At 44.5% G+C, this 12,701-nt stretch overlaps 1 protein-coding gene across 1 annotated transcript in view; it reads left to right on the plus strand.

Annotated features, from left to right (window-relative positions):
• cfap299 (cilia and flagella associated protein 299) overlaps nt 1–12,701 on the plus strand; it is a 713,772-nt gene that overhangs the window by 121,718 nt on the left and 579,353 nt on the right. The window lies entirely within an intron of this gene.

The raw sequence follows: 12,701 nt of genomic DNA on the forward strand, positions 1-12,701 counted from the left end.
CGTCAAGGTGCAGTGTCCCACTGCTTCATGGAAATCCCTGGCTCATGATTGAACAAAGTGAAGAAAGGGCACTCATTGAGAACCACAAACCTATTCATTAGTAGCACACAGAAGTCCAGTGTAAATAACAGAAAGAGTGTGCAATCTCCCAACTATCCAGCTGCCTTCCCTTCCAAGGACCTGCATGTTCCAAATTGGCTTAACAACCAGAAAAGAAGCAACCCATCCTCGATCCAGAGGGAATGCCTAAGAAAGAAGATTAAATGGGTTGTGACTAAAAGAAAACAGATTGTGAATTTAGTGGCTGAGGGCAAATTGAACAAATATTATTTTATTTAAACAAAATAAGATTAATATGGCGGGGATTGCTAATGAAAACATCTGTAAACAATAATCAAGTGGACCAACATATAGAACATGTATAATTAGGAAGGCTAAGAATAAATGATTCTTAAGCCATTAAGATGGGCAAATATATTCTAAGAGTAATTGAACCACGTAAAGAGGAAAAGATAACGTTGATGTAAAATGAGTAAATAATACTAATATATATTCAGAATTCTGGCTAACTTTCACAAATTTATCGTAAAACTATGATTATGAGGGTTGTTCAAAGGCCATTCTGAAAAGTTTATTAACAAATATATGACATGAAAGCCACTAACTTGAACTCAAAATTAGGAATCTCAATGAGTCTGAGTACGGTTGGAAAAAGTACAACCATGCTTTCATAAATTCTTTGGAAATATGAATAATGTTAAAGGATTGGATAGTGCCAAATGAAACAACCCTTCATTCAAGAAAGTGAAAGGGATAAGCAAAGAATAATTGGAAAATTAGTCATACCCTGAATGTGGCTTAAATTCTAAACCCTGAGATGAAAATTGTTGACTGATCTGGGGTCAAGCTGGATCATAGAATACTGAGCTGATTTGTTGCAAGTTCAGCTTATTTCTTTAATTAGCATTAACCCTTAGTAAAGTTACGCCTACAAAGTTAATCGTGATGCTCAATCTCTAACAGATCACATTTAATGATCTATGTACATCTATAGTTAAGTGGCTAAATTTAGAAGTAATTTTTTTTTTTTAACTTCATACGGATTCCAGTTATTTGTCAGCCTTTGCTAGTATTAGAGATCTGAGACAAAGCAGAATATACTAGAAATGCTTATCTAGTCAGGCAACATCTGTGGAAAGAGGTCAACAGGCCTTTCAGGTCAACAGGCCTTTCATTAGAACTGCATTTTCAGTGTTTGTTTCAGATTTACAGCATCTGTAGTTTTTTTTAAACATCATTTACTAAGAATCCAAGAGATAGGCAATTGCCAGACAAAAATAATTTATAGGGAAATTCCATATGGAATCACAATGTGGAAGTTGTATCCCCTAAGTAGCCAACATCTGCCTCATCACTGCCAATATATTATTAACTGGTAGAAAGTTATTTGTTTCTTGTAAATTGGACAAGGACAGCACGTGGACTTCATCAAAGCTTTTGAGAAAAACCTGCATGGTAGGCTGTTCTAGTAGGTTAGGGTATGTGACATCCTCAAGGTGGGTCCATAATTGGCTTGGTGATAGAGTGCTGAGGGTAGTGGTTGTTTGGTATTTCTCTTGACTGGAAATCTCTAACCAGGGATCGGTGCTGGGATAATATATATGTGTGTGTGTAATTAGTAAGTTTTCTGATGAAGCGAACATTGGTGGGGTGGTGGATAGTGAGAAAGATTATGAAAGGATACTGAGGGACATGGACATGGACGGGGAGGCTAGAACTAGGGGACATAGTTGCAGAGTGAGGGGGGGCTCTTTTAAAACTGAGATGAGGAAGAACTTCTTCACCCAGAGGGTGGTTAGTTTGTGGAATTCACTGCCCCAGGGAGCAGTGGAAGCAGAAACGTTAAATATATTTAAGTCAAAAATAGATGGTTTTTTAGCTGCCAAGGGGATAAGGGGCTACGGGGAGAGGGCAGGGATATGGACCTAGGTATGGTTAGTATAGTAAGACCTGAGTGATCTCCTGGACAAGTGTCGATCGCCTGGATTGGGGTCGGAGAGGAATTTCCCGGATTTTTTTTCCCGAATTGGACCTGGGTTTTTATCCGTTTTTTTGCCTCCCCCAGGAGATCACGCGGTTCTTGGGGTGGAGATGGGTGATAGCGGTGTAAAGGGGAGGGTAGTGTCTTGTGTTCTGTGTCTTGTGTCTACTGTTTGTGGGTAAGTGTGTCTGTTTAGTGTTCAGCCATGAGTGAATGGCGGTGCGGGCTCGACGGACCTGGTGGTCTACTCTCGCACCTACTTTCTATGATTCTACTTTCTATGATTTGATCAGTTGAGTAGAGTTGTGGGACTCAAATATTAATAGAACATATTCAGTAAATAGTCAGTTCCTCAGAAGAGTTGATATGCAGAGAGACATTGGGTTGTAATTTCAAAGTTCCCTGAAAATTTATGACCGGAAGTGGTGCGGCTGCGGTTCGCCTGCAGTCCGTTTGTCTATTCTTTTTTTTGTTTTCTTTTGTCCCGTTGTTGCAGTTTATTTCATTTTTTTAGTTGTGTATGTGTGTGGGGGGGGGGGGGGGGGGGGGGGGGTGTGGTATGTTTTTTTACTCTTTCTTCGGGACGGATGCGACCTTTCTTGCCATATCCCCCGTCTCCGTGTCCGTCTGCGCTGAGGCCTAATGGCGGAGCTGGCGGAATCCAACTGTGACCGACCTCGAGGCTCTGGAGGCAGAGCCAGGACTTACCAACACGAGGCTGACCGACTTTGGGGCTGTGGTTTTGGGGCGACCCAACTTCCGACCCGACTTTAGAGCCTCGGAGGCTCGGTCGCGGGCCCAGTGAACGACATCGTCGGGAGCTCGCAGGTCACAGGTTGGTGAAATATTTTTCCGGAGCTCCCGCATCAACAGCTGCGTCCGCTGGACTGGAGGGCGGCAGCTTCGACCGCCCCGGGTCGCGGAGTTTGAACCGGCCCGTTTGTGGAGCTCGGATTCAGCCACGGGACTTGCTCACCATCACCCGGCGGGGTCACAACATCGGAGGCCTGGATTGCCTCAGCGCAGAGGGAGAGCAAGGAGGGAAGAGACAATGACTTTGGGACTTTAAACTGTGTTGAGTGTTTGTTTTGTTATTTATTCTATGTTATGACTGCAGGCTAAACCATTTTGTTGCACTGAAAAGTGCAATGACAATAAATTGAATCCAATCCAATCCAATCTAAAATGGTGATCTCAGTGAAGAGGGCAGTGAAGATGGCATTTGGCAATCTTGCTTTTATCGGCCAAGGCATTAACAATAAGATTAGAGACGTGCAGCTGCACAAAACATTGGTCAGACTACACTTGGCGTATTTTTTTACCATGCTGGTTGCCATGTTATAGGAAAGATGTTGTAACATTAGAAAGAGTGCAGAAGAGATTCACCAGCATGTTGCTAGGGATGGAGGGGAGATTGAGGAGAGGTTGTACAGGCTGGTTTTATTCTCATTGGAACATAGGAAGCTGAGGGATGACCATACTGAGATTGTATAATACAATGAGCGGCATAGATAAGGTAGAGAGTTAAAGTATTTTTCCCATGGCAGGGGAATCAAGAACTAGAGGACACAGTTAGAAACATAGAAACATAGAAAATAAGTGCAGGAGGAGGCCATTCGGCCCTTCGAACCAGCACCGCCATTCATTATGATCATGGCTGATCGTCCCCAATCAATAACCCGTGCCTGCCTTCTCCCCATATCCCTTGATTCCACTAGCCCCTAGAGCTCTATCTAACCCTCTCTTAAATCCATCCAGTGATTTGGCCTCCACTGCCCTCTGTGGCAGGGAATTCCACAAATTCACAACTCTCTGGGTGAAAAAGTTTTTTCTCACCTCAGTCTTAAATGGCCTTCCCTTTATTCTAAGACTGTGGCCCCTGGTTCTGGACTCACCCAACATTGGGAACATTTTTCCTGCATCTACTTGTCCAGTCCTTTTATAATTTTATATGTTTCTATAAGATATCCCCTCATCCTTCTAAACTCCAGTGAATACAAGCCTAGCCTTTTCAATCTTTCCTCATATGACAGTCCTGCCATCCCTGGGATCAATCTCATGATCCTACGCTGCACTGCCTCAATCGCAAGGATGTCCTTCCTCAAATTAGGAGACCAAAACTGTACACAATAATCCAGATGTGGTCTTACCAAAGCCCTATACAAGTTAAGGTGAGAGGGGTATGTTTTTCACACAGAAGATGATGATTATCTGGGTGAAGCTGCTAGAGGAGGTGGTAGAGGCAGATACAATTACTGGTGGCAGATTATTATATCGTTCAAGGATTTTTTTCCACTAGGCACTATGACTGAAGGCAATGGATAAGAAGATAGCCTCGTTACGCAAGTGAGCTCTCCACAAGGCATTCAATGCCGTCGAAAGATAAATCTTCCAAACACAGTCTCTTGATTAATAGTTTCTTTATTGTCTTAGCAAAACAGTGAGATATTCATCCAAACTTCTTCTTGTTTAAGTTCATTTTAATCTTTCTCCCAGCCACAAACAAGCCTCCAACTACGTAATATATCCCACCCACAAAATTACAGGCAGATAAAATTTAAAAGTAAATGGTTAGAATTATAACATACTGAGTTAAGCTAATTGGCTACTATAATTACAATGTTTAAAAGCTATTTAAACAGGGATAGGAAAGACACGGAGGGATACAGCCTTATTGTAGACAAATTAGATCACAGATGGGCATCATGGTTGGCATGGACAAGATGTCCAGAATGATCCATTTCCATGCTCTATGGCTCTGATAATTTTAGGTACATTTCCTGATGAAAGCAGTACTTTTTCCTAGCAGTAATGCGCACCTAGGCTTTGCATTTGGGCAAGATGTCTGGTAGTAACAATAATACTCAAGACTCTCGGGAGGAAATATTTAGTGAAAGTGATGGTCACTTTTCTCCTTGCAGTGTACAGACAATCCCTATGCTAAGGAGGGGTTGTGTCCCTGGACAACAGTACATCCTGCGATTTTCTGTAATGCAAAATGCTATTTTCCATTGAATCCCATGTTATATGTGGAGGTGTGTTCTTACTGACTATAGTACTGAGCTAATGCACAAAGTGCTGGAGGAACTCAGTGGGTCCGGCAATATCTTGGAAAGAATGGGCAGACGACATTTTGAATTGGAACCTTGCTTCAAACTGATAGGAGTAGGAAGGAGTTAGAGGTGGAACAAAGCCTGGCAAGTGATAAGTGGATAGACACAAAATGCTGGTGTAACTCAGCGGGACTGTCAGCATCCCTGGAGAAAAGGAATTGATGACGTTTCGGGTCGAGACCCTTCTTCATACTTAACCCGAAATGTCACCCATTCCTTCTTTCCAGAAATGCTGCCTGTCTCGCTGAGTTACTCCAGCATTTTGTGTCTATCTTCGGTTTAAACCAGCATCTACAGTTCCTTCCTACCCATAACTGGATGCAGGAGATATACACAAAATGCTGGAGTAAGTGGATACAGGTGAGGGAGGTTTCTAATTGGAAGATGAGTGGAATAAGTGACAAAGGCTAGAGGTGAAAAGGTGACAAAAGGGTGTCAAACGAGGAAAGAAGAGGAATGAAATATAAAGCTGAAAGGAGGGATATGGGTGGAAAAGTAAGAGGGGAGAAGAAGGAGAGAAGAAGGGACATGTGGGACTCGGGGCTGGGAGATAAGTCTATAATGGAGGAAAGGGGAAAGGAGTGGGTGGTGTGGGGTTGGGAGATGGTGGGAGAAATGAGTGCGCACTGGAGTGGGTGAGGGGGAGGGCATTGTTGAAATTGGATAATTCATTGTTCATATCATTGGGTTCTAAGCAAGCCAATTGGATAGTATGGAGCAACTGATTCATGGCGGGTAGCTGCAAAGATATTGCCTTATTAGTATCCAAAGCAAATCTCTTAATCAGCAGCTGCCTTTGGAGACACAAGCTACTGCAGAGGCTGTAATATGGGACAGAAAACAGAAAGAGGGCTGGAAGGCAATGGCGAAAGGTAGCGATAGAAAGGAATTCACAAATCACTGGTTCCACCCATCGCCTTCCATACTTATCAGATTCAACATCTGCGGTCTCTTGTGTCTCCACATATCATCTACCCAGCTATAAGTTTAGGTTTACAACTTACACTTGACACTTGAGCTTGCTGACCCTGTTTCAGACAACCTGAGGGTAAATAATGTGGAACACACTTGAAAAAAGCACACACTAAAATAAACAGCCACATTACGCACGCATAAAGAATGAGTTGAAAAAACTTAAAACTGACAAATATTTGTGGGGTTTTTGCAGTTTATCGATTTAAATATTTCCCACATAAATAATGTGGGTGTTGCCTGTATTGGTAAGCTCCACTGGAACATATCACCTTTGGTGGCTTAAAGGTTCCAGGCAAATCCAATGGTATGAACCAACTCTCCAGTACAAGTTAAGAATTCCTACATTAGATTCCAAAACTATGGTCCAAAAATAATAAAATAAATTTCCAAGGACTGTTGTGGAATCTATAATCAGGTGCTGGTAGTGTAACAATTGAAGCCAAATACAAGAAGCTGCAGACAAACCAAATGGCTTAATGGAATGCGAAAAAGGTGGCAGATGCAGGTCAGTATAGTGAAATGTGGTATAATTTGGATAAAAGAAACGTGAAAGGAATTCTACCATAAACCATGGGAAATCTACGGTACAGATACGTAGATTATTTCAATGAAAGGCCAAAAGGGACAAATTAAATTCTATTTGCAGAGACTAAATATAAAGGAAAGGAAAGATGATTGAAGATACAAACATGCATAGAAAGCACCTCAAGCATATTTGACCATTTAAGGACCTGTCCCACTTAGGTGATTTTTTTCAGGCAACTGTGGCAACAGTCACTGTCGCGGCGTGATGCCGGAAATGCACCCACCCTACGACAATGTCCACGACAAGCTACCACCTAGTCGACGTCAAGCTACGACAAGCTACGTCAACCGGCGACACAATTCCTCGCGACTCGGGACGTCCATCTACGACCACACCTACGACAACCTACGGCAACCTGCGACCACACAGGCGACAACCTACGACACCCAAAGTCAATCTACCTTCACCAGCGACAAGCTACGACCCTGTCGGCGACAAATGAAGACAACTGAATACTTCTCTTGACGTCGGAACTGTCGCCGGTTAACGTAGGATGACATAGGTTGTCGCCAATGGAATTCACCGAGGTCATGACCCAGCGACAAGCAAAGTCACCTGGCGTCATCCTGGCGACAACCTACAACAGGAGAAGACAGGCAATGTCAAGCCCACTGTCGCCGAGAGTTTTTGAACATTTCAAAATCCAGTGGCGACAAGAAATAAGTAATGACACTTGAGGAGACAGCTCATGACAATACAGGCGTCACCCTGCGTCACGCCGCGACCATGTGGCAACAGCCTACATTTCGGCTATCGCCGGAAAAATCGCCTAAGTGGGACAGGCGCTTTAATAAGATCATAGTTAATCTGTTTGCAACATCAATGCCACCTTTCCATCCACCTGCATCAGTTTTCTCCTTTCCCATCCCAACTTTGCTTTAAAAATCACCAAAGCCTCCACATCTACCTCTCTTTGAGGAAGAACATTCCAAGGACTTACAGCACCAAGACAACAAAATGTTTGCCTTAACAATGTGTATAGGTAACACCATATGTTTAGACAGTATCCCCTAGTTCTAGATTTGCTCAAAAGACTGCTATAGATTATTGATTCGTCTATAGTTTTGAAAAATTATGTGCAGTTCTGGGAAGATGTAGATGTTTCTCTTTCTATCATATTAGTGTAGTGATGCCAGGATTTATTGACAAGTTTTAATTGTTCTGGCAAGTTGGTTACGAGACTCTGGGCGAATACTCATGAAAAATTCAAAAAGTTACTTAGTAGAGAATTCCAAGTGTTTAAGCATCACAATAGCACTTGGCCTGGAAGGAAACATAGATATTGTGGTGTACTCTGCATCCTACTTCCATTATTCTTTCAGTGATAAATATGGTTTGGGAAATATTTTTGTAGATGGTTTGGCAATTTTCTGCCATGCACCTTGCAGGTAGAACACATTGAAGCCATGGTGCGTCAGTGATGAAAGAAGTAAATATTCATAGTATAAGCAATGTACCAATTCAAAAAGCAGCTTTGTCCTGGATACTGGGAAGTTATTGAGGTGTTATGTAATGTCACTCATCCAGCCAAGTGGCGTGTATCCCCATCACACTCCTGACTTACAGATGCTGAAAAGCTTTGGAGAGTTGAGAGTGCACTTATTTGCCACAAAATACCACTTTTCTGTTCTGCTCTTGCCTCAACAGCATTTAGGCAGTGGGTCCAATGCTGGCTCCTCGGGCTTAAATGGAGGTAGATTCTAGTGACTAGTGGGGTACCGCAAGGCTCAGTGCTGGGACCACAGCTATTTACAATATATATTTATGATTTGGACGAAGGAATTGAATGCAACATCTCCAAGTTTGCGGATGACACGAAGCTGTGGGGCAGTGTTAGCTGCGAGGAGGATGCTAGGAGGCTGCAAGGTGACTTGGATAGGTTGGGCGAGTGGGCAAATGCATGGCAGATGCAGTATAATGTGGATAAATGTGAGGTTATCCACTTTGGTGGCAAGAACAGGAAAGTAGACTATTATCTGAATGGTGGCCGATAAGGAAAAGGGGAGATGCAACAAGACCTGGGCGTCATGGTACACCAGTCATTGAAAGTAGGAATGCAGGTGCAGCAGGCAGTGAAGAAAGCGAATGGTATGTTAGCATTCATAGCAAAAGGATTTGAGTAAAGGAGCAGGGAGGTTCTACTGCAGTTGTACAGGCCTTAGTGAGACCACACCTGGAGTATTGCGTACAGTTTTGGTCTCCTAATCTGAGGAAAGACATTCTTGCCATAGAGGGAGTACAGAGAAGGTTCACCAGACTGATCCCTGGGATGGCAGGACTTTCATTTGAAGAAAGACGGGATAGACTCGGCTTGTACTCGCTAGAATTTAGAAGATTGAGGGGGGATCTTATGGAAACGTACAAAATTCTTTAGGGGTTGGACAGGCTAGATGCAGGAAGATTGTTCCCGATGTTGGGGAAGTCCAGAACAAGGGGTTACAGTTTAAGGATAAGGGGGAAGTCTTTTCGGACCAAGATGAGAACAACATTTTTCACACAGAGAGTGGTGAATCTGTGGAATTCTCTGCCACAGAAGGTAGTTGAGGCCAGTTCATTGGCTATATTTAAGAGGGAGTTAGATGTGGCCCTTGTGGCTAAAAGGATCAGGGGATATGGTTCAAAGGCTCTTTATTAGTCACATACACCAATTGGTGTAGTGAAATGCTTATTGCCAATGCAGCACATAAAAAAAGAATACAGACATAACAATAATAAAGACATTTAAACATAAAAAACATCCCCCCACAATGGTTCCCATTTTGAGGGAAGGCACAATGTCCAGTCCCCATCCCATGTCCACCATAGTCGGGCCTATTTTGGCCTCCGCAGTCGCCTTTACGGAGGCCCGATGTTCCAGGCCCTTCTCGCCGGATGATGCTCCGGCGTCGGGAGAATCCTCACAGCGGCTTGGGAAACCCGGAACGGCCGCTTCCTTACCTGAGACAGCGGCTTCCGAAGCCGACAGAGGGTGGTGGAGGATGAAGTGCAGGCCCAGATTGGGTGCATCATCCACAGATCTATGAGAGGGCAGGTACAGGATACTGAGTTGGATGATCAGCCATGATCATATTGAATGGCGGTGCAGGCTCGAAGGGCCGAATGGCCTTCTCCTGCACCTATTTTCTATGTTTCTATGTTTCTATTCACTGGTAGCTCCATTGCTTATGTAAATAAGGAGCCTAACATATTTCAGCTTTCTTCACTGTTTGTTTATAGCTAATGATAGCATGTGGTGCGCATGTTGCAATCACTGTCCCCAGCACATAGCAGCCAAACGAGCTGTTTTAAAAGGCTGCCTGCAAAAATGTAAATACAAAATGTTGCCAAAATGTCTCTATTGTGTAGTGTTCTAATGGTGTTTCAAAGCGTTGCAGCAGGGTTGCAACATTCCTTTGCAGTCCTCATCCTCGTGTGGCAGCATTGCTGGGTTTGGATGAAAACTGCGCCATTTTGAATCTACCATTCAATGCAGATACCAACACTCGTAGTCACTGGTGCGATCTTGGGCTTTAGCGCTTAAGGGAACCGATGCACCTGTCATTCCCCGGAGCTGTAACTTTATTACAAGAGGAGACAGGGAGCGAGCTTGCAGATTCACTGAGGGTGGTTTCAATAGTTTGATTCATGAGGTCACATGAATATGTGGGGTTTGTGTGCTGAGGTGCATTGAAACAGTACAGTGAATATCCAGGCATGCCTGGACGCAGTCACAAGAAAGATCAGAACTAGAAGTGGCATATCAAGAAAAAAACTTCAGTACCATGAAAAGTATAACAGCTTTATAATGTGTGTGAACATGGGCCTTGGTTTTCAACAGTGCTTAAGATGATGTATGGCCTTTTGGGGCAGATCTGTTAACACTCTGCTCCGCCTTCACCTCATTCAGTGTCTCATACACACACACGTACAGAAGCACGCTCCCATACTCAAACTTTCCCTTTCTCCCAAAACTCATTCCGTCACGCATTTTCATGCTCACTGAATTAATCAAGGTAGGCAAGTAATTCATGCTCCTATTTTTTATATTCCAGGCATTGCTTGCTTGGAATGGTTAGCAGGTGTTGTAGGCTAGAGGAAATACTGCTCAAAGATAAAAGGTTATGGGCTGCAACAAAAGGGTTCTTAAATTGATGGGTGTTGGGGCAGGCAAGCCTAAAGCCACAAGGTGCAGTGGAATCAGTTCACCATGTCCCAGGCATGCATTTGATTTCCTGATTTTACTTCGGAGTCACGTGAGTGACTACGTGAAGAAGGGCCGTCCGTCTGCATGCGCGTCATTACGTCTGAACGCAACACGCACGACGGACTGGCAGGCATTGAGCCTCCCAGGCTGTCGGGATGAGCAGGTAAGGAAAGTTGAAATCACTTACCTGCGTTCTTTCGGGCTTGAAGTTTTTTTCAGAGCCCAGATGTCGAGGAGACGGCCTGCGGGGATGTCGGCTGCCGAAGACCGCAGCCTTCCAAATAGCGGGCGACGGTCTTGTTCCCGACATTAGCGCCGACAGCAGAATCGGCAAGAGACTTTGCGCGAGAGCAGGAGCTCCATGGTTGTCCTGCGGGACGTAATGCCACCCGCAAGTCTAAACTAACCCGTTGACTCAGATGAGTCCGGGGAAGAGGGATACCCTCCCTCAACGGAGAGCGTCTGAGGACGACTTCTCCCACATGGAGCAACTTATGGAGAAGTTGCTCCAACAATAATCTGCTCCAAAGGAGGGAGCAGCATCAGCGGGAGCCTCGCTTCCCGACATTAGCGCCGACAGCAGAATCGGCAGGAGACTTTGTGCGGGAGCAGGAACTCCATGGTTGCCCTGCGGGACGTAATGTCACCCGCAAGTCTAAACTAACCCGTTGACTCAGATGAGTCCGGGGACGAGGGATACCCTCCCTCAACGGAGAGCGTCTGAGGACGACTTTTCCCACATGGAGCAACTTATGGAGAAGTTGCTCCAACAATAATCTGCTCCAAAGGAAGGAGCAGTATCAGCACGGCCTACAGCAGTGCCGGTGCCGGGAGCCTCGCACATGGGGCAGCCCAATGTCTTCCCCATTGAAGGGGGAACTACATGTGGAAGAAACCACTCTGAATCAGAGTACAAAGAGAGGGGGGGAAACCTTCCCAGGGACAAGCGGAAGAAAGGAAGTAAGTAAGTAAGTTTTACTTATATTGCACTGTTTAAGTCAACACCAAAATGCTTTACATAAAAGGAATAATAAGCTTCCATACAAACAAACAGAAAATAAGTGCTTCTGCAATCACCCAGGTTCCACTGGGTGCTTCCCTGGATGGAATCTAGCTCTTGACAGCCCGGGTATTATGGAGAACCCGCAGGCAGCAGCACCTGTTTTCAGGGCTGCACAAATGTCTCCTGCTCTAAGGAGAGGAGCATTCATGGTCCTTTTCAGTCTGACCAAAGCTAGAATCTCATTTAGGTCCACTGGAAGAGCCATGTCAGCACAGGTATCCTCAGGGGCCTGCGGCAGCACCTGTTTTCAGGCTGCCTACGAACCTCACTCTCAGTGGAGCGGTTCACTGAATCCGGTGGTAGCTTGAAAGTTGGGCACGGAAATATGATCAGAGTTGTCTTTCAAGGCAGACTCAAAATAATGGCCAGAATAGTCCTACAAGGCAGGCTCAGTATGATGAGGTTTCAGACCAGACCCAAGCAGAGGTCGGGAGAAACATGGAATCCACACTCCTTACCAGTCCTACTCCCAATCAAGGAGAGGAAAGGAATCCGCATCAGGGGCCTTTGGGCTTACCACAAGACCACCGGTAGCCATGGAGGTAGGTGGGTCTGGGTTTACTGAAACAAGGGATTGTGGAGCAGTTACATGTTGGTAATTTACTCTTGTGTTCTTGTTCAAAATGACAATAACAAGAAATTTCAGAACGGGGTTTTTAAAAACATAATAACGTGATAATTTTACTGCACAACATACACAGGTTCCAAGCAGACTTGGTACTCGGACTGGAATTGTCTTC

Source organism: Amblyraja radiata, chromosome 1 (assembly GCF_010909765.2).
Source record: "Amblyraja radiata isolate CabotCenter1 chromosome 1, sAmbRad1.1.pri, whole genome shotgun sequence".
Classification (NCBI taxonomy): Eukaryota; Metazoa; Chordata; class Chondrichthyes; order Rajiformes; family Rajidae; genus Amblyraja; species Amblyraja radiata.